The sequence below is a fragment of the Myodes glareolus genome, chromosome 8 (assembly GCF_982192425.1).
Source record: "Myodes glareolus chromosome 8, mMyoGla1.1, whole genome shotgun sequence".
Classification (NCBI taxonomy): Eukaryota; Metazoa; Chordata; class Mammalia; order Rodentia; family Cricetidae; genus Myodes; species Myodes glareolus.
In genome coordinates this window covers 90216433-90237479 of record NC_142033.1, presented here as the reverse complement: position 1 = coordinate 90237479, position 21047 = coordinate 90216433, and the positions used below count along the sequence as shown (strand labels likewise).

The window sequence follows — 21047 nt, the reverse complement described above, 5'->3', positions numbered from 1 at the left end:
TAAAGTTGGACAGATAAGGAAGTGAAAGGATGTCAGAGGAGTTAGGGGAGAGGAAAAACATGTCAAAATGTATTGTATAAAAAATAAAATAAAATTTTCAGCTGCAAGAAAGCAAATAGTGATTTACAATGGCAACAAAATGTAAAAAAAATCAAATATTTATCAAAGTCTAAATATTTAATGAAGAATACTAAGTAGGGCTGAATAAACTTTTGCTTGACTTATAGTGATGCTGCCCCATAACTTAAGTCTAACCATTTTCTCAGACTTAACTGTTTTTCTTGGTACCTAAGTTGATGCTTATAATTAACTCTTTGTAGATAACTTTGATAACCATATAAAAATTTCTAATTTTCTAATACTCTTAATATCTAATAATTGTAAAAATAATACTTAATGGCTAAGGCAAATTTAAGAATCTCAAATTAGTTTTAAGATTAAATGCTATATATGTGTTTGTTTTTTTTTCAATAGAGGAATCAGATGAATTTGGATGTTTTACTATTCTTATAGAAGTTAACTACTTAGGTGTCTGGGTTTTTTTTTCCTAAAATGTCTTAGTAAGCTTTATTTAAAAAGAATGAGAAGAAAACTTTAGTTGATGTCTAACTACAAATGAAGTAACTACTCCAGAGAAGGCAGTGCTAAGAAGCCATTACTAATGTCAATGGTTGTTCCTCCGACAAACCACGATAAGTTAATCCTGCAGCTTCATTTCCTGCTAAGTGCTTGCAGGTGATCTCTCTGGTAAATCACACTGTGTTCTCCAAAAACTTTTTAAAAGTCATTTAGAGACACTGTGTGTGGGAGGTTAAGAACATCTATATTTTTAAAACAAAGTGAATATTTTAAATTTCTCAGTGTAGTATTCTTACTTAACCCCCTTCATTAGGAAAATAAGTACGTATATCTATGTTATGTCCATGACTTTCCTTTTTTCTTTCATCTGACTATTGCTACACCATCAAATCCCAAATATCCAAATTATGATCAATTTTCCGATTTCTGCCATAGCCATTTTTAATTAACAAGAGATTACTTCTTCACATGCTAGAAAAAAAAGATCATATAAACCAATGTCTAGATAAGACCTAATTTCTTTTGAATTTACTGTAAAAACCATTTCAATTCTAACTTTTCTTTACATAAAAACAGAATACTCCTGGGACTGGGAAATGATGAATGTTTCTTTTTAGGAAAGATTCCCAGCAATTAATAACCAGCTCTAATATTGTTCAATCTCTTCTTACCCTAATCATAACGATTAGAATATTCTGTAGAAACCCCACTGATGATCCCTGTAAAGCACAGCTAACAAAGGCACAACAGCAACACCATTCTAGCTACTATGTTATTTTCTTCCCAGAACATAATTCTCAAACTTGAAAGGAAAACAGAGGTGAAAAACATTAGGCTCTACAATATGAAAAAACTAAGACTGTAGGTTAGCTCACAAACAGCAAAAATACGAACAGATTTGCATTTTCTGTTGGTGTGCAATCAACAGCCACAAACACCTGTAGGTATTATATTTCTCAGGCTTCACTACTGATAAGAGTTTACTAGTTACATCCTAAGAACACAGAAACTGGATTTGAGATTTATCCAATCTTTGTCCTAAGACAGAAGAAAATTTAACCATATACAACACAACTGTAAAGTTAAATACTGAAAAAATGAAAAATAAAAACAGGCTGATTATGCTTCAGATAATTAACTTTTACAAGTTTACCTTTACCCGAAGTCTCAGAATGACTCTTAAAATTAAGCCTCAGAGCACCCACCTTTCTGTTCTGTCGCTATCACCACATGCTAGCACCCCTCCTCACTAGAGGATAAAGTGGAGCCGCACAGTGCCGTCTGCTCACTGCTGCCTGCTCGGCGTTCTTTCACTCCAGAGCCTCAGAGTGTGTGGGCGGGCCTGCCTTACGCAAAGTAGGTAAACACTACAGAAGCCGAGCGTCTATTGGCTAAACTGAAAATTCGTTTCTCCTCCACCTCCTCCCTGAGACAGTTTGTGGCCCAAAAGGGAAGAAACGGAAGAGGAAGCAGGGAAGAATTTTTAACACAGGCTTAACAGCAAATTATAGAATAATGCACTTCCAAAGTACTCTTCTTTAAAAGCCACTCAAGATTGGCTATGTACCTGCTCCGTAAATGCTGAAAATATAACGAAGGTATCTACTAGTTCATGATACTAAAATAGCCTGTTTTAACAAAATTAGTATAGTAAATAATCAGTTAAAACACTCCATTTAGGAAAACAAAATTAATAAAATTCACATGTACAAAATATTCATTAAGTACCATGAAATGAGCTTGATCCCCCCCCCCCACGCACACACAAATCTGGTTACCCTGAACATAAAAGTAGGTGAACATTCAATCATATTCTCAACTGATAATACAGAGGCTCTAATGGCCTCCTCTGGCTTCTGAGGGCACCAGGCATGCAGGTGGTGCAGACAAAACACCCACACACATCAAAGAAAGAGAAGTTCTTTAGTGGCACTCAAGAGTCCAGCCCTACTACATTCTACCAGAGCCCCAAACTGATGCTGGTACTCATCATTAACAGCCACCATGGAAATGGCTCACTAATTTAACAACTTAAGACATAAATTATGCTATACTGAATAGTAGTAGTACCACTAATTAGCGATACATGGTTCCAAAGTCAGTAAGTGCCCTTATTGATCTTAATGAGAATCAAAGTCCTGCCTAGAAATAGTTTATCTTTCTTAAAAATTCATATAAAAGATTTTGGTGGCTCTAAGTTTATCTAAGACACCTTCGCTCACAATGTGCCCACAGGACACAGCTCTGATTCACAGCAAGTCTATCATATTTAAGACAGTGCTGGGACAGGTCACTAGTGCCTTGGCAAAAAACAAGCCAGCCTTCTCTTAGAGCTGACAAGTTTCTCTCTCTTCTCCCCAGCATCCCATAACTGTGCCAACATGTCCCAAACTGTCCTTCAGTAAATCTTCATAACATTTCTTCTGCTGGCAGCAGGACCACTTAGGACAAAGTGAAATACATCTGCTCAGGTATCCTCTTATGTCTAGTAAAGATATGCCCAGGCCCTATAACTCACCGAAGACAATCTGAATATATTCTAGGACCCTATCTTTTCATGTTATTCTAGGCCATGGGTTGCTCAAGAAACCGGACATGACAGGTTTAACACTCATACCAAACAGAATGCAGTCGTAGCTGTCTATACCTAATGCCACAGCACCTAGGGCCCTGCCTGTCATTCTTTGGATCAAAATATCAACTCTCTAATGTCAGGAAGTATATCTCTTGCTCATTCCTAGGATAACCAACTTATCAAACAGTCTATATAATATGTCATCATTCCTACTTCAATGAATAGAAACAGAGAATTACAAGTATAAAAATTCCTCACATATTTCAGGCTATGTTTATATCAAGTGATGAAAGGAAATACATTTTTTTTCTTAAAGATCTCAGAGAGGACACTAAAGACAAATGTGTTCCATGTGTTCTAAGTGATTACAATGAGCTGCTTTTAGAATAGGCCAAAGACATATCTTTAACAGAGAGAATGGTTAGAATTAAATTTCTAGACAAGTTCTGATTGCTTAAACAAAACAGTTTTGTTTCCGACATGTGTTTTTATTTATAATGATGTTTGATTAATAATGTCATGAAAGCCAGGCAAACACAAAAACAAAACATGACCAAACCTTTAAGTAGCTTTCTTGACTGGCGGGAATTGGTTACTAAGCTTTGGCAAACGAACCTAAATCCCAACAACCTTTCTTCTGTTCTTAACTACAGATTATGGCTCACTCTCCTATTACTATAGCTATTTTAGTAGAGCTCCAGGACGGCCCCTAGAACCTTTAAAGTCATGATCCTTCACAAGTTAACTAGAACAAGGTACACTTACCACACAATTTCCAGGTGTTTCTTTCCTTAATTGTTCTCTTTTTTCTTCTGTGCTGTAGCCTGGGCTTCGGCTTCACCTTTGGACACAGCTGTCCTTTGAGCACTTGCTTCTCTAATGATCTATGCATACTTGCAAGGTTATCGTCAAGGACTCATTCCTTAGTCCCTGGACCTCTAGCCACACCCTAAGCAGGTGTGTAAATTACTTCTTCCTTTAGTCTCCCCTTCCTGGTGATGGTTTGGTCCTGTTCCTCAACTAGCTCATTACAGTTCATGTAGATGGCACCTGTTATTCTACAGAAAGTTATTGTTTGTTTGCTTGTTTTAGGAAGCATGAATATGACAGGTTTTTACTTGCCAAATCAATGTAACTCCCATTTTAGAAAAATGTTCATTAGGTCCAAGTTTTGTTAACAAAGCATAATTTTTCCTGATTAAGAACAATAAAAAGAAAAAGTCACTAGTGGAATTGTATTTTGAAGTTGAAAAGAACTTTAATTTGTTCCTTTCAAGACTATTCTTTATGAATGAGACAAGTGTGTGTGCAATTGCACGAGCTCAAGTTAATTTGGGGAAGATTGGAGGGCTGCATACTGAATTTAACCAGCGGAACTCTGAATTCTCATGTCAGAACTTATTTGGAGGCAATATCCCAAACACTAAAAGAACACAGCGAGCAGTCAACAAAGAACTATAATCTACTATGCACACAGGACAGCGAAATCTTTAGTACTATATTTGTTATAATTTTTTAAAAATTTAGTTTTTATTTTATGTGTTTGCCTCCATGTATGTATGTATGTATGTATGTATATGCAATGTGTGGTGCCCAAAGAGGCCAGAAGAGGGTGTCAGATCCCCAGGAATAGGAATGACAGACTGTTGTGAGCCACCACACGGCTACTGGGAAACAAACACAGGCCCTCTGAAAGAGCAGCAGGTACTCTTAGTTGACAAGCTACCTTTCCAGCCTAATGTGTTTAGTTTTATATTATAAAGGGAAAATGGACAATTAGGCAAAAACTTGATGACAGGCACCATAGAGACTTGGTTTTTTGCTTGTTTGTACGGATATGTGGAGGTTGGGGGCGGGTGTGTGCTTGTGAAGCTCAATATCAGATGTCTTCCTCTATAGCCCCCCCCCACTTTGCCCCCACTCGCCTTATTCTTTTAATCAAGGTTTCTCACTGACCTGGAGCTAGCTGTTTCTGCTAAACTGGCTTGCCAGCAAGCCTTCAGCACTTGCTTCCCTTTGCCCCAACCTCTCCAGCACAGGAGTTACAATTATATGTTGCAAGTTCAGCTTTGATGTGAATGCTAGGGGTCCAAGCTTGAGTCACCTGTCTGTTTGTTTCTTTTGTACACCAGAGGGCATGCTCTCTACCGGCTGTTCAGACACCTACTTTGTGGGCTCTGCTTACTTGCAAATATCCCCATACAAACACAAGAAATCTAGGCATGGAAAGTGCTGCCATAGCTAATCCACAAAATGGGAAAAGGGAATTTTTCAAATCATATATCTGAAAAAGGCTTATAATCTGAACAAAGTACTTTAAAACTGAAAAATAATACAACAACTCAGATAAAAAATGGTAGTGAAAACATTTGGTTCTTCAGAGAATATAGACAGAAAAAATGCAGAAACAGAAATCAAATCCACAAGATGTCATTTCCCCTTATATGCTTATTATAGAACAGCAATATTCATAGTAATAGTAATAATAAAAGCCAGGTAAAGCTACTGAAAAGTGAAAACTTTTAATTACTGCTAGTTGGAAAATAGGAGAGTCACTCTGAAAAAATACTTTAGTAATTCCTCATGGTTTAAATATAATCATATCTAGGTAGAAACACAAGAGAAATGAAAACCTAAGTCTACAGAAAACTGTATCTATGTTTATAGCATTGCCCCAAGTTGGTAATACTCAAAACTGTCCTAGAGTGGAAACAACCCAAGTCTATCCATTTATGAATAAACAAAATGTATAACCCATATAATGAAGTATTAGTGGCCAGTGAAAAGAGATAAAATGCTGGATATGCTACGACATGGATGAACTTTCAAAACAATGTGCTAAAGAAAAGGGGCCAGTCACAAAAGCACAGGTCTTCTGTATGACTGTCCTTACATGAGATGAGAGTGGGCTGCCGGTGGATTGTCTGAATGTGTGTATCTCTCTCTGAATGTGATGCACAGAAGATGGAAATGATAGCTAAAGGGTTATTTGTTTCTCATGATGTAAACGTTCTAAAATTTCAATGCCGGTGGACACAAATCTTTGAGACTACTTAAGACTACACTCTTAAGTAGGTGACTTGAAAGGTATGTAAATTATTCCTGATACAGTGGTGAGAATAAACAGGCTAACAAATAAAGCACTAAAATAAAAGATACAGATTATAGACTCAAGGATCACTGGATGCTGGCAGCACTCACCTGGAATTTAAAACTTGATCTTACACAACTTTAGAACTTACATAAACTTTTAAACTCTAGATACTGTACATCTACTTCTTGAGTGAGCAGAATGGAGGGAAATTAATCATATGAACACCAACATAAGTTTAAGTTTTCACAGATGAAGCTGCATTTCCCAATCCAAGGGTTTTTGTCTGTTTGTTGTTTTTTGAGACAGGGTATCCCTGTGTAGCCCGGGCTGGCCTCAAACTCAGAGATCTACCTGCCTCTGCCTCCCGAGTGCTGGGATTAAAGGCATGTGACACCACGGCCTGGTTTCAATTCTACTTAATATATCATAAATTATGAAACTCACAATTCAGCTTGGAATTTTAAATCTCACATTTTTCTTCATGTAGCTTTCATTGCAGAGATGGGTTTGTACTACATGTTTTTGCTGACACCTTACATAACCTTCAATTTTGTTTGATATCAACCAATTCTTGACAATAACTGGTATCCAACAAATTTACACCGATTTTAATACTATGGATACTCACAAAATCACAGGCTAAAGGTCCAGTCTCCTAATACTATTTCCAATTCTATCATCTACACATTATGATGCAAACTGTAACCCAAGCTGGGGCAGCAGGACTACAAGCTCTAGGTCAGTCTTTGCTATACAGTGAGACTGTCAATAGGCAAGCTGTAGTTTTGGCCTATATGGATATAAAGTGAAGGGCTTTTACCCATTTCTTGGGTTCCATAATTTATTACTTTTACTAGTACAATTTACAGAAGAACTCACAAAAGAAAAGAAATATGTTTTATGTATGTTTCCTAGCCTGCTATAAAGAATACAAGTCAGGGACAGTTACTTGAGAGCCTGAAGCAGGGAGATCACTTGAACCCAGAAGCCTATCTCAAAAACAAAAAGCAAAGCAAAACAAAATAAAAAGGGGGGAATTAAAATAAATAGTATCACTTAGAGACAGTCAAATGGAAGGGCAAGGCATTTAAAGTAATGGCATGCAGGAGAGCTTTCATGCCCTCTCCAGGTATGCCACTTGTGGCCATAGAATGCTCGGCAGGCTAAGGGAGGGAGTGTGTCACTGTGGGGGCGGGCTTTGAGTTCAAGTTATACTCAGTGTGGAGCTCAGTTCACTTCCTGTTGCTTGTGAATCAAGATGTGGAACTCTTGGCTACCTCTCTAGAACCGTGTCTGCCTGTATGCTATCTTACTTCTGCCATGATGATACTGGATGAAAACCTCTAAGCTGTAAGCTGTCCTCAATTAAATGGTTTCCTTTAAAGTGCTGCTGTGGTCGTGGTGTCTCCTCACAGCAACAGAAACCCTAAGACAACACTTCCAGCACTCAGATTTATTCACTAGCCAAAAAACTCAACCTTATCCTGGTCTTCTCTTGTGGGTCAGTAGTAAGACAATCTTCTACTTTCTAGTCACTTAGTGACCAGTCCCATCCTGAGGCTGTTAAGAAAACCCATTCTAAGTCACTCAAGTGCATATATTCAAGAATGATGAAAAAGGGACACACATGAATAACAAAATTTACTATAAGGAATTCTAGGAGTTTTAGCTTATGCCTGCATGGCATAAGCATTAAACATATTTCTGAAGCATTTTATAGCAACAGTGTCAAATTAGGTTTAGTATTCAAATAGATGGCTCAATATTGTTGGAGCCCACAAACTATACAGGGAATGCTCAGCTGACAGACCAATAGACAAACCCACAGGAAGTTTATACACACATGTCTACATGGAATAACCCGTTTTGCAGACCTTTGGAAAAGTCACTGTCATATCTGTAAAAACCTTGTGAACAAGTCATAATTCTTCCCTTCAAAATAGGATTCATTCCCAAAATAACTCATCAGTGTGACTTATACCATGAGACCTTGGAGCAATGGCATTCACTCTTTATTCTATCAGTCAAATTTACAGAGTCAATCCCACAAAATAACTTTATAACAGACCACACTGAACAGGGAGGCAGCTACAAGAGTATTCAAACTAAAGCAAAAAAAAAAAAAGCTGATATGGTTATGAAAAAGTATATATATCAATAAGTCCAAGCCCAATCAGTTCAAGGCATTTAGTATTTAATCACTTGTGTAATAGAGCATTGTGGAGGTCAGAAGACAACTTGGAAGAGTCAATTCTTTCCTTTCCTCAAACACATGGGTCCTAGGGATGAAACTCAAGTCTTGAGGCTTAGTACAAAGCACCTTTATCCACCAAGCCATGGTGCCCACGCCCAGATACAATATCAATGTTCCTTAACATCAAGTACTGTGTGATGTTAAAGAAAAGTGCTACAATTTAGCCGGAAGAGGTTCCAGGGAAAGCTTCATTTAAGAGGGAGATTTGAGTTGAATATAAGAAGTAGACCAGATTTTCCTAAGTGAGGACTTGCACTGTTAAGTGGAAGAAACTACTGCATCAAGACAGAAAACACATAGGGAAAGAAAAACTATTTTGTGTATTAGGGCAAGGGTAAATCATTAGGTTCCCTGGAGTGAAGATTTGGTTAGACTAATGAGAACCAACCAGAAATCGAGGCCGTGTTTTTGTATGCTTGAAGACTATCAGAAAGCAACACAACAGTGTAGTAAGTGAATGAAAGGTATCTGGAAGGCAAAGAAGAGCCTAATACTGTGAGCCCGAAGAACAGGAACAAAGATTGAATGTTGCCCAATCAAAAACCTTTAACTAAGGTTTCAGAAAGAAAATAAGCATACATAGCAGGTATTAAAAACTCTATATGCTAAAACTAATTTTTACAACTGTCATGACAGATAAGGAAATTAGGCTAAAAATTTGCTCAAGTTAATTTAGAAAGTAGGCGGCAAAAGATAAAGACTGGACTTAAGCATGTGTTGTACCATTCTACACTGCATGAGTTAACAAACCTATTAAGCTACAAATAACAATATTTCAAAAAAAAAGCCCAAAATTTAAACTCTTAGTCTGTTCTTTACTGATTGTGGCAAATTAATTTTTAGGTTTTTTTTTCTTGCTAGTTTTGAGAGCAACTATCCTACAGAGCTACCTTTAGAATGGGGTAAACAGGTTAAGAGACGTTAATGATGGATAGAAAAGCATGTTAGATGTGCATTTAGACAGAATGGATGATGGATACTATAAGCTAAGTCACAAAAGGCAGTTCACAATCTTAGGTACTGAGAACAAGGAGAGATGATCAAGCAGGAACTTACTTACAAAGACGGGGAGGATGAAGTAGTTTGGAACAAAAATTTAAGCACAATTACTGATTTTCCTTTACATCCTGACAATGAAGAAAATCTGACTCTTTTAATAATAGATTATCAAGACCTAAAAAAAATACACCTTTAAAAGCATATTAATTCTTGAAAGCCTAGCTTATTTAAATACTTTTGCTGTTATTTATTTTGATTTTTATTAAAAATAAAAATAATTATTTTTATTTTTAAAAAGAAAATAAACTACCTTTTTCCATTATACATACCAATCCAAGTTCCCATTTTCTCCCCTTCTCCCATTCCCTCCATATGCCCTCCTCCCACCTCATCCCCATCCAACCCTCAGAGAGGGTGAAGCACATTGCTTTGGGGAAGATCCAAGGTCCTCCCTACTATATCTAGACTGCACAAGGTATCCAAAGAGAAGAGGTACCCCAAAGCCAGTATGTGCAGTAGGGATAAATCCTGGTACCACTACCAGTGGCCCCTCAGTCTGCCCCGGCCATGCAACTGTCAACCACAATCAGAGGAACTAGTTTGGTCCTATGCTTGTTCTTTCCCAGTCTGGCTGGAGTTAGTGAGCTCCCATTAGCTCAGGAAGACAAGTTTCAGTGGGTGAACCCATCATGGTCTTGACCTTTGCTCATATTCTCATTCCTCCCACTCTTCAACTGGACTTTGGTCCAGTGCTCCGATGCGGGTCTTTGTCTGTTTCTATCAGTTCCAGGATGAAGATTCTATGGTGACATTTAAGATATTCATCAGTCTGACTACAGGGAAAGTCAAGATTGGGCCCCCTCTCCTCTATTGCTTAGGGTCTTAGCTGAGGTCATCCTTGTGGATTCCTGAGAAATTCTCTAGAGCCAAGTTAAAGAAAGATATCCCTATGAAGGTACAAGATGCTGTTATTTATTAATTGGAGAAAGCACCAAATCCATCGAATTCTAAGCCATTAAGACTTATTTGAAAACTTTTCAAAGGCATGGCGCTAGACAAAACTTGGGCTGCTGTACTTCAGCAGAAGACCACAGTGGTGTTTATAACAATTATGACTCTGGCTTTTAATATCAATGAATGTCACTTAAAACAGAATGTCTTCTGTAAAATATTGTTGCATTACAAATCATATTCATTAAGCCAGGTGTGATGGCACATGCCTTTAATCCCAGCACATACGAGGCTCAGAGGCAGAGGTAGGTGGATCTCTGAGTTCGAGGCCGCCTGGTCTATAAAGCGAGTTTTAGGACTACTCAGAGCAACCTTGCCTAACCATCCCTCATTTCCTTAAAACAACAAAAACAGAATCGACCATATATATATATATATATATATATATATATAAATAATGTGTGTGTATATACACATACACACACACACACACACACACACATATCCATCTATTCTCCCCCAATACTTCTCAGAGCCCCTGACTGTGTCACTGTAATTTTGCTCATAGTGGTTCATTTCCGTGTAAAGGGGTTACTGTACTTGAAAGGACCATTAACCTGGGAGTCCTAGACTTGCTTAAGGTAACATCTGAAAGATGAAATTTAGTTTTACTGTACTGTTAGGAATGACCACTAAACAGCAATATCTATTCGTTTTCAATCCAGTTCTCCACCTTACCTTATAATTTGGGCATGAATTACACGAATTTCTTTTCAAACAATTTACAATCACCATTTTATAATCTAGCTATCCAAAAAGAATAAACTCTAAATTGAGTTCCCTCTTAGAAACTTTTGCTCAGATCAAGATTTGGTAAATGAATAATATCAATCAGCTTTCTTCATTCCCAAATCAAAGACTATATTTATATAAAAATTGATACAAGAAGGTAGGCAGAGTGATATTTAGAGCCCAGAAAAACCACATTTAAAGCTGCCTTATTCTAAGATTCAGGTTAGTGCAGTAAATATTTCCAGAGTGTCTACTATGGTTTCAGTACTTTTGACAGATTAATATGAAATACTCTTACCCTCTATGAACCACCAAAATTAGGTAAAATAGTTTTCATCATAGAAATTTTCTGTGATTTTCTGTTTTAGCCATATAATGATGGTATTAAAAGTGAACAGTCTTTAAGCAATCAGATTTGAAAAAACATATTTTAAAGGTATAATGGTTTTATCTGCCCATCATTATTTGTTTCGCCTCTCATTCCAGCACCATAGTCAACCCTTTTTCTTACTGGCTCTCAAATTCTTTCCTAAAATCTTTATTTTAACCTGAGTTAAAGATTTAGTTGGACTATTATGACATAGTTTCTGAATGCATAATTTGATCTGTGTTTATCTACTTTTTTGCATTAATTATGCATTCTTGGCCTTTTTACTAGAATCTTACTGCAGAATATATAGTAGCATGCTTAAACTTTAAATTTTAAAGTACATTTAAAATTTAAATTTCAAACATCTTACCATCTTCAGTAGCAACCTCTTAATATTTTCAAAATTAATCAAAACACTGAGTTTAAATAAGTTTATCTAATTATTTTCATAACACAATAGAAGACCCTGATTACCATGTTGCCCTCTCTCTCTGAAGGAAAGAAACAAAGATATTAAATCGCACAGAGCCGATGAATTCACATCTATAAGTTTGGATTTTTTTTTAACTTTTCATCATAGAATAGTTATCTCTCACTATTGTATGCTTACTGAGCCAAGAATCTACAGGGACAAACAGCAAAGCTATGCATTATGGTGAAATCAATTAGATTATTCACACATTTAGTGAATGCTTGCCAAGGCCTTCCCTTTTTCAGTATCAATAAAAAGCAGTCATATTGTTTTTTTAAAAAGTTAGTTTGTTTTGAAAAAAAAAAAAGCAGGGTTCTTAAATTCAATGTCTCTTCACAACTCTTGCTCACTTTGTGTGGGTGGAAGGAAGAAACCAAGACATCCAGAACAAAATGGGAAGTAAAGAGAAATTTTTAGGCAGCAATAAATTGTAAAAATCATTAACTTAGAGTCAGAATGATATTCTGAAAAGAAACATAAATGGAAAAACTTGTGTATGCATTGGCAATGCAAAAATAGTAGGTGCAGAATGCTGTAAATGCAGAGGTCTTTTCTTTAGATCAATTTGGCTCTTGTCAACTCAGTAAGTAACAACTGAAACATATTTAAACAGTTTCTATTTAACTGTCCTTAATGACTATAAAGATGGTTGTATCTGGGGACTTGAATTTTTAACACTTGACGAAATCAATATATTTTCTTTTATGCTAGTAGTAAAAGTGCTCTTCATCAAATATCTATAAAATTTCCAACACTAAGTACTTAAGTATCTATAAGGACTACCTCAGAAAGCCCACCTCAAAGAAACTGTTCAAACTCTGTAAAAATGCAAGACCTATACAAACGCACAGATACACTGAGGATCCTTGAAGACCCAGAACAGACAGTGATTGCTAATACTGCTGATCCACACACAACAGTAGGAATTTCATGAATGTAGAACTATCCGAATCAGAGTTTCTTCAACTTACCATATATGTATAATCACTTTTCATCTGAGAATTTTTTATATGACCCCAATAAGTAGGCATATAAAATGGGCATACAACTCAAACACTTGCTAATAATAAATAAAATAATTTAAAAACAATTCTTTGGTATACATATAATTTAACGTTCACTAAAAATGAAGAAAATCTGAATGTAATAAGTTGGTTGTGCTTATGTTTACACAGAGAATTGTTGGCTAACTATCTGACTGAGGATGCAAAAGTAGCTCCAATGTTCCCAGAGTTAATGCTGAGAAGATCTCTTTGCATACACACAAAGTATGAAATAACAAGTCTTTTTAGGCCCTTTCAGAAACTGTTAGATAATTCTCAGTTATAATTTCACTGAACAAACCGTCTAAGGCATTTGATTTTACTGACTCCCCTTCTAGCCCATGGACACTTGGCAGTAGTTTATTACTATGTTCATTTAACCTAGCCAACCACAAGTTTTGGGGCTCATTTAACAGTCTTGGAGCAGGTTTTTTGTTTGTTTTTTGTTTTTGTTTTTCAAGACAGGGTCTTACTGTGTAGCTCTGGCTGTGGCCTCAAACTCAGAGATCTGCCTACCTCTGCTTCCCCAGTGCTGGGATAAAAGGCATGAACCACTATGCCTAGCTCATGAAGCAGGCTTTAAACCCAAGCAGAAAGTAGTTGGCTACTCCCGTAACACCTGCACCATTCAGCATCAATGGGTCTCTCTTGCCAGATCAGTTACTATTGCAGCTCACAGGAGACTTTCCTCTCTTTGTGGCATGCACAGAAACCTTCTAGAATCATGAAAGTCAGTTCGTGGGGATGAAGCTTCAAGGTTGGTATTAGCTTATTTTCTCATGTTTCCAGCAATCAGGTCTTAACATCAACTTCTGGAGAGTAACAGAGCAACGACAACAGTCTGTTACGTCTTAGGGCAGTATATGAGACCCCAATGGGTTTTTATCTGACAGCTTATAACGTCTACAAAGTCATTTTCTCTTTGCAGTAGGTGAAAATTAATACAGAAACCCTCAACCAGTTAATATGCAGAGAATAAGAAACTGGAGTGTTCAGCTCTATATGTGACATTTACATCACACCTTTTTTCTGTCAAGGTACATGGAAAAGGGAGTAAAAAGACTGCAAGAACTTTATCTGTAAGGAAACAGTATTTGCAGCCATGGCAGGACCATTGTAAACATGAACTCACAGAGCCTATGGCTCATGTAGAAGAACTGCACAAGATCAAGCCAGTCAGAATCCCACACTGATGGGAGGGGATGGCTGCTGGGGGAGCCAGTTTTCTTCTGGGATTCAGGAATGCTCCTGTATATGGTATCAATGGGTATTTGAGGAGGGATGAGGAGAGGGAAGGAAGGAGAGAAAGAGGAAGGGAGAGAGAAGCTATGAAAGTAAGCAAGAAGAGCAGGCAAGCATGTGAAGTTGGTAGGGTAAGGGCATACTTTAGTCAAACACATTATATAAAATTTTAATGAATAGAAAAAGTGTTGGTAACATTATTTGAGCCTTGGATAGAGCAGAATGATGCCACTCCAATTTTTATAAATCAATGCATTCCATCCCCTTTGATCCTGTAAGCTGAGTTATCCCTTACAACGATTAACTAATATAAAAAACTATTTCAAGTATGTTTGCTTTCCTTACAGTAAATATTAGGTCATAGGATTCAGTTCCAAGAAAAGATGAAAATATTTTTCCTCACAGATGATTCTCTTTTCTATGTCTTCCCTCCTCTCAAAGACACAGGGCTTTGTATTTTATGCCTCATATTATCAATAAAAAGGATTTTATTTTTCCTCGAGAAGGATAAAAAACTAACTCTGAAAAAAATAAAGTAACAAGTAATAGGAGAAGGAGATGGGGTAAACCATCTAGCTATGTTGTAAATAGTAAACAGGTATGCTTTTACCTATGGGTTAAACAAGAGCCAGTGACTAAAGCTTATAAAATTAAGGAAATTCAATATACAAACTTTAATACAAAGGCATCAAAGTTCAATTTAAAAAGCACCTGGTAAAAACTGAGATTCACAAACAACTCCCTCAAAAATTAAAATCTTAGACAAAAAAAACCAAGTAAGGCAAATTATTACATAACTTCAAAAAGTAACAGTTAATCATAAAGTAAAAATTCTCGATTATATGCACTATGTGATTATGACACGTTACTGAGTGCCTAAGATAGCCTAAAAATGGTTAGCAAAAGGCTCAACAAAGCAAATCACAGCTAAAGTCACTGTAGTAATACTGTGAAGCTACGCACAGTAGCTTTCTGGGGGTTGGCGATTTAAACCAAAAAGAGAAAAGCAAACAATGCACATGGAATTAATGTGGAATTATAGAGCATATTGTGCTTCCCAGATCTCACCAAGGTGAGCTTTCACAAGTCCATTTTGGAGTACATCTTAAAGCACCAGGTGCGCACCCTTGAGCAAATCACAACACTTCTCATCACGGTGAGGCCTTTAATATGCAGTCTACATGCATGCTGATGAGATCAGTTATTACTTGAGATGAAGTAAAATAAAGTGATATTAAAGGAGGCCTGGAGCCAGACTGTCTATGTCTGACTGCTGACACCAACATCTAGTTTCTGTAATTGGACTAGCTTCCACTGAGGATCAACTTCCTTACTTGCAAACTTGAGATAATAATAAAAACAACCAGCATATTTGCAGCCTGTATCATAAATGCCAAGTATCAGAATTTTACATGTTGTCTTTCATTCTTAATAACGTTCTTAGTAGATGAATAATGAAAAGTAGTACTACTGGTTATTTTGTAGAGGAAGAAACCAATACCCAAATCAAGTAATTTAACTGCCTGAGGCCACAAAAATAAAAAATGACACTTGGGAAAAATTGGGAGAGATGGCTCACTGGTTGCTCTTCTCCAGGCTCTACTCCTAGTATCCACACGGCAGCTCATAATTGTCTGGAACTCCAAATTGTGAAGACTTGATTCTTTCCTCTGACTTCTATGGGTAATGCATGTACATGGTATGCAAACACACAGCAGGCAAAACATTCACACACATCCACTTTTTAAGTGACATTTAAGACTAAATTATAAAAATTTTGGTTAAGGACCTATATACACAACCATTACATCCTACAATATTACTTAATTTCAGAGTATTATTATAAGGTATTAAATACCTAGACTATAGTAGTAGCATACCACAGCTTAATAATCAGTATTTTGACAGCTTCTATTTACTAGACTATACAGCCAGGTTTTTTTTAAAATAATTTATATGCCAGGTGGTGGTGCACACCTTTAATCCAAGCACTTGGGGAGGCAGAGGCAGGCGGATTTCTGTGAGTTCGAGGCCAGCCTGGTCTACAGAGTGAGTTCCAGGACAGGCTCCAAAGCTACATAGAGAAACCCTGTCTCGAAAAACAAAAACAATTAGTATGGAAAGTAATTTTTGCTGAAAAAAAATTACTTGAAGAGGGAGAAAACGCAGGAAATTCTTATGGGTCCTAAGCATGGGAATTTAAGATACTTTTGAAATACCCAAGGGAGGTGTTGGACACAAATGCATATATAACTCTAGAGCCTAGAAGAGAGGGATGGACTGGAATATAAACCCAATACCAATAGAATTACCTGATCCGGGGAAAGAGTATAGCGAGGACAGGAGAAAGAGAGAACCTAAAACTAAGAGGGCTAAAGGCTGTAACAAGGAAACAATGTTAATACATTTAAAATACTGAAGTGATGAAGTATGACCTTCACAGCTGTTTCAAAGGATTAGTAAGATTTCAGTTATTAGCATCTTTATATACATTATAATCAAGTTTAGAAAGCAAGCATTTGAGGAACCAGAGAAATGGCTCTGTGTGAAGGAGAGCTTGTTACTCTTGCAAAAGTTCTGGGAGTTCAGTTCCCCACAACTACATGGAGGCTCACAAACACCTATGGCTTTGATTCTGGAGTATCCAACACCCTCTTCTGGCTTCTACCAGAGTAGGCACATACATATGTGGTGCCTACACATGCAAACAGCCAAACCACTCATACATGTGAAATAAGATAAGGAAATAAATCTTGCAAACACTTGAGACATGCTGAGAATTACATTCAAACTTTGTCCCTGACTAGCCACCACTACTACCTATCTACTAAGGACTTTGTGGCGGAGCTATGATCTAATGTAATTAGAAACTAGGATCTAATGCAAATTTTCCAATTGCAAGTTCTAGAATTCAAGAGGCTGAGGCAGGAGGATTGCAAGTTTAAGGCCAGCCTGGGTTAAACAGTAAGACCCTGTCAACACACGCACACACACGCACACATGCATGCACACACGGCAACAACAAAAACAAGCAAGCAAACAAACAAACAAAAACCCTGAAAAATGTATTAGGCACCAGGGGAAACAAGAAAACTAAGACTTGACCCCTGCCCTTACAAAGCTATGTAAAACAATTTAAGGTCAACTTAATCTAGTAAAATAGTGCTTGGGCCTCATGGGAGCAAAGAACACTCATTCAAGTTTACGATGTAGGGGTTTAGGTTTGCCTAGTTTAATAATGATGATAATAATAACAACAATACCCACTCAGTGAATTTGCTGAGTTCTTCCCATAATATGTAGACCCTAGGAGCAAAACATAATGAATTCAAATCTCTATACACACAGCTATGGCCTACTAAAGTGGATCTGACGTATTAAAAGATAAATCACAGGGCTGGGGATGTAGCTAGGCTGGTGAGTGCTTGCCTGGCATGCATTAAGTCCTGGGTTGGCAGTGCTGTCTGTAGTTATAAAACTTGGCAAGAGAAAGAATGAAGATCAAAAATTCAGGATCATTTTGGGCTACAAAGCTCAGGGGGCTAGCCTGAGCTACACACAAAAAAAGAGGAGAGGAGAAGGAAGAAGAGAGAGATGCTAGGGTGAAGGAAGGGAGAGAGATTTTATGTGTTACCACAAAGACATTAATCAAACAATAAAGAGGCCTGAGACCCTAACCTGAAGAAGTCTCTGTATACTAACTATTCCAAATGCTTGGAGTAATGGAAAGGCCTCAGACAAAGGCATTTATTTCAAGCAAAGGGACTAACCTATGCAGAGGTCCAAAACTACCTTGTAAAGAATAAGAATGTCTTTGTTTAAGCACTGTGGTGGTTTGAAGAGAAATGCTCCCCCATTGGCTCAGGTATTTGAATACTTGGTCCCAAGGTGATGGCACTATTTGAGGAGGTTAGGCACTCTTTAGGAGTAGAGCTTTGCTGGAAGAAGTATATCACTGGGGGCAGGCTCTGAGAGTTTATAGTTCACCCTACTTCCTGTTCTGTTTCCTGTGTGCTGACAAAATGTGACCAGCCAGCTTTCTGCTCCTGCTAACATGCCATGCTGTCTCCACCATGATGGACTGTATTCCTCTGGAACAATAAGCCAAGATAAACCTTTTCTTAAGGGTTTTCTTAAGTCAGTGTTTTATTATTGCAACAGAAAAGCAATTAATACAAGCATGATAATGAAGGGGAGCAAAGCTAGAGAGTAGAGGAGACCACACAAAGACTTTATAAGCCAAGATAATGCATTTGGGCAGGCATAACAGGAAATGGGAATACAGTGCAGGGGACTGACAAAACTGAGTTTATTTGGCCAGACCCTCGACCTGACAAGTTCAAGGTGTTCCATCTCTTGATCCCACCTGCCCCCGCCCCCAGAGTCTTCAGCTCAGTAAACGGTACCACTATCCTACTAGTTCAGTAAGGGTGAACACCAGAAAAATGAAAGACTTCAATGCTCCCTTCGCCATAATCCTTTAGAAACCATCCTATAGCTACGCCATCATTTGACTTCTAAAGCAGACTCATGCCATACTCTTAGCCTGAACAGTACCGTAGCTCTAGCTCTTTAACTAGCTGGTGCCTTCATGATCCTGATAGCTTACAGACTCAACTCAGAAAGCTCTCTTTTTATCCAATAAAACATGGGTCCCTTCTGCTGCTCTCTCACAGCAACTTGATCTGTACTGATTTGTACATTTAATTGTTTTTAATAAATTCTGTGATTTTCATTCAGAAAGAACTGCCTGAGTTTGTTTTTTTCTCTGTTTACCGAACGCTTGCACAGCACTTTCTCAACACACAGGAAAATAACTCTGATAGCAATATGAAGGATGAATGAGAAACATGTGGTGACTAGGACCTGGGACATCAAATAAAAATAATCATAGCAGAATGCTAATAACAATAAAAAGTTCCTAATTTCTGGGTATCTGCTTTATGTTTGCTCTGCGCTATGGACTAAACAAAGTATCTTTATCCCTTTCAATGCTGGTAGAAAGGTACTTAGATCCTTGAGGATAAGTAAATCAAGTCAACTGCTCAAGGCAACAGAGCTATTAATCCCATGGAGTAAGGATCTGAATCCAGTTTTCTTCTAATCAAAGTTTCTTTACTGTGAATAATACCCAGACAGGAAAAAAACACCATGATTAATGTGCTATTAGACTGAAGTATGGGGAGCAAGTCCAAAGAACAGTTTAGTAGTGATATAAGAACTAGAGGGAAAGAAACAAGAGCACCTGTAAGACCCCTAAATCAAAAGGCCTTGGGATTACTACTTGTTTTGTAAGTAAAATGTGGTGCGTGGTTCACAGTAGTATCACACTTGGGACACTTGGGAAGTTGATTTAGAAGCCAACTAGACCATACAGAGAGTTCAAGGCCAGTCTGAGATACTACATAATAAGACTGTGTTTCAAAAATCCTAAGTAAACAGATAAGAACTTCAGTTTTAGCCAGACACATTGAATGAAAATGTGCATTTTAATATTATCCCCTGGTTTCATATAGTAATATTTGAGAAGTACTGGTATGGTTCCATTAAGTAAATAAAGAAGACAACCACATCAAAAGCCAGTCCATAGAGCTAGAACTAAGGCTTTTAATCTCTGGTTTCATGGTTTGTCTACAAACATCATTCTGAACTTCATTTACATGAGGTTCATGCTAGAGAATCTTTAGAACTTGAAATGATTATAAATCAATTTATTGCTAAGTTTTTTAATTTGTTTTATCCCTTTTGGAATTTTAAGTGTCCCTGTAAATTTTCTCCAATCTTTCAATATCTTTAATGGAACATTAAACTGCTATCCCTGAATATAAAGAATTCTTAAGTTCATGCAGTGTCAAGAGTGAATCATGAATTTAAAGAGACATTAGTACAGACTGTCTTTACAGAAGCAAATCAGTATGGAAGTGAGACTTCCTATAGGCAGACAATCTGAAGTCATGAAATCTTGAAGCTGAAAGAGACTAAGGCTGAAATGACAAATGGATGTCATCTAAAGTGCCAACCATATATTAAATGCTGTATCAAGAAAGGAGTCTGGTTGAGTGCAGCTGTGCATATCTACAGCACAGCACAGCACAGCACAGCACCCAGGGAGCTAAGGCAAGATAATCATAAAGTCAGTCCAGGAAACACAAAGATACAGACCCAAAAGGCCAAAAGTCACCTGAAGCTGGTTTGTGATCGACATTTAGTTGTAACTTTTATGAGGGGTTCCAAAGAGAACATAAGTACTACAGAGCATGTGACTTCGTAAAGACGAAGAAACTAAGGCTAAGGTGGGTTAAAAGAAATACACAGTCACAAAATAAACAAATCAGAATTCTAGGTCCCTAACTTTAGGGCTGGGATTTTTATCCTGAACATAATACCTCTCCCCTCTGATGTATTTATACAATAAAAATGTTCTTTTTATGTAACAGATAATAAAAGTCAAACCAATTAAAATTGAGCAGGGAGGGAATACACAGCTTTGAAGGTTTTATTAGGCTATTTATAGGGTTTGCAATTCTATAATAAAGACATGTTCACATAAGTACATTCAAAGATTTAAATAAAGGTTAAACCTTTAGGTTCTATCACTATGATCAATGAGTCTCTGACTCAAACTGTTTCCTGACAATTTCACTTCATGGCAAATTTTCCCATATGACAATTCTTT

The 21047-nt window shown here is 37.2% G+C and overlaps 1 protein-coding gene across 3 annotated transcripts in view; it reads right to left on the bottom strand.

The window, feature by feature from the left end:
- Nucleotides 1–21047, bottom strand: part of Peli1 (pellino E3 ubiquitin protein ligase 1) — a 55735-nt gene that overhangs the window by 23413 nt on the left and 11275 nt on the right. The window contains exon 1 of one of the 3 annotated variants that reach the window (XM_087909198.1): nucleotides 3920–3938. The exons of 1 other annotated variant lie outside the window; for it this stretch is intronic. The gene's annotated coding sequence lies outside the window, so the exon portion shown is untranslated. Of the gene's footprint in view, nucleotides 1–1784; nucleotides 1881–3919; nucleotides 3939–21047 lie in introns of those variants that run through there. One more of the 3 variants, XM_048435502.3, reaches the window with a different exon arrangement.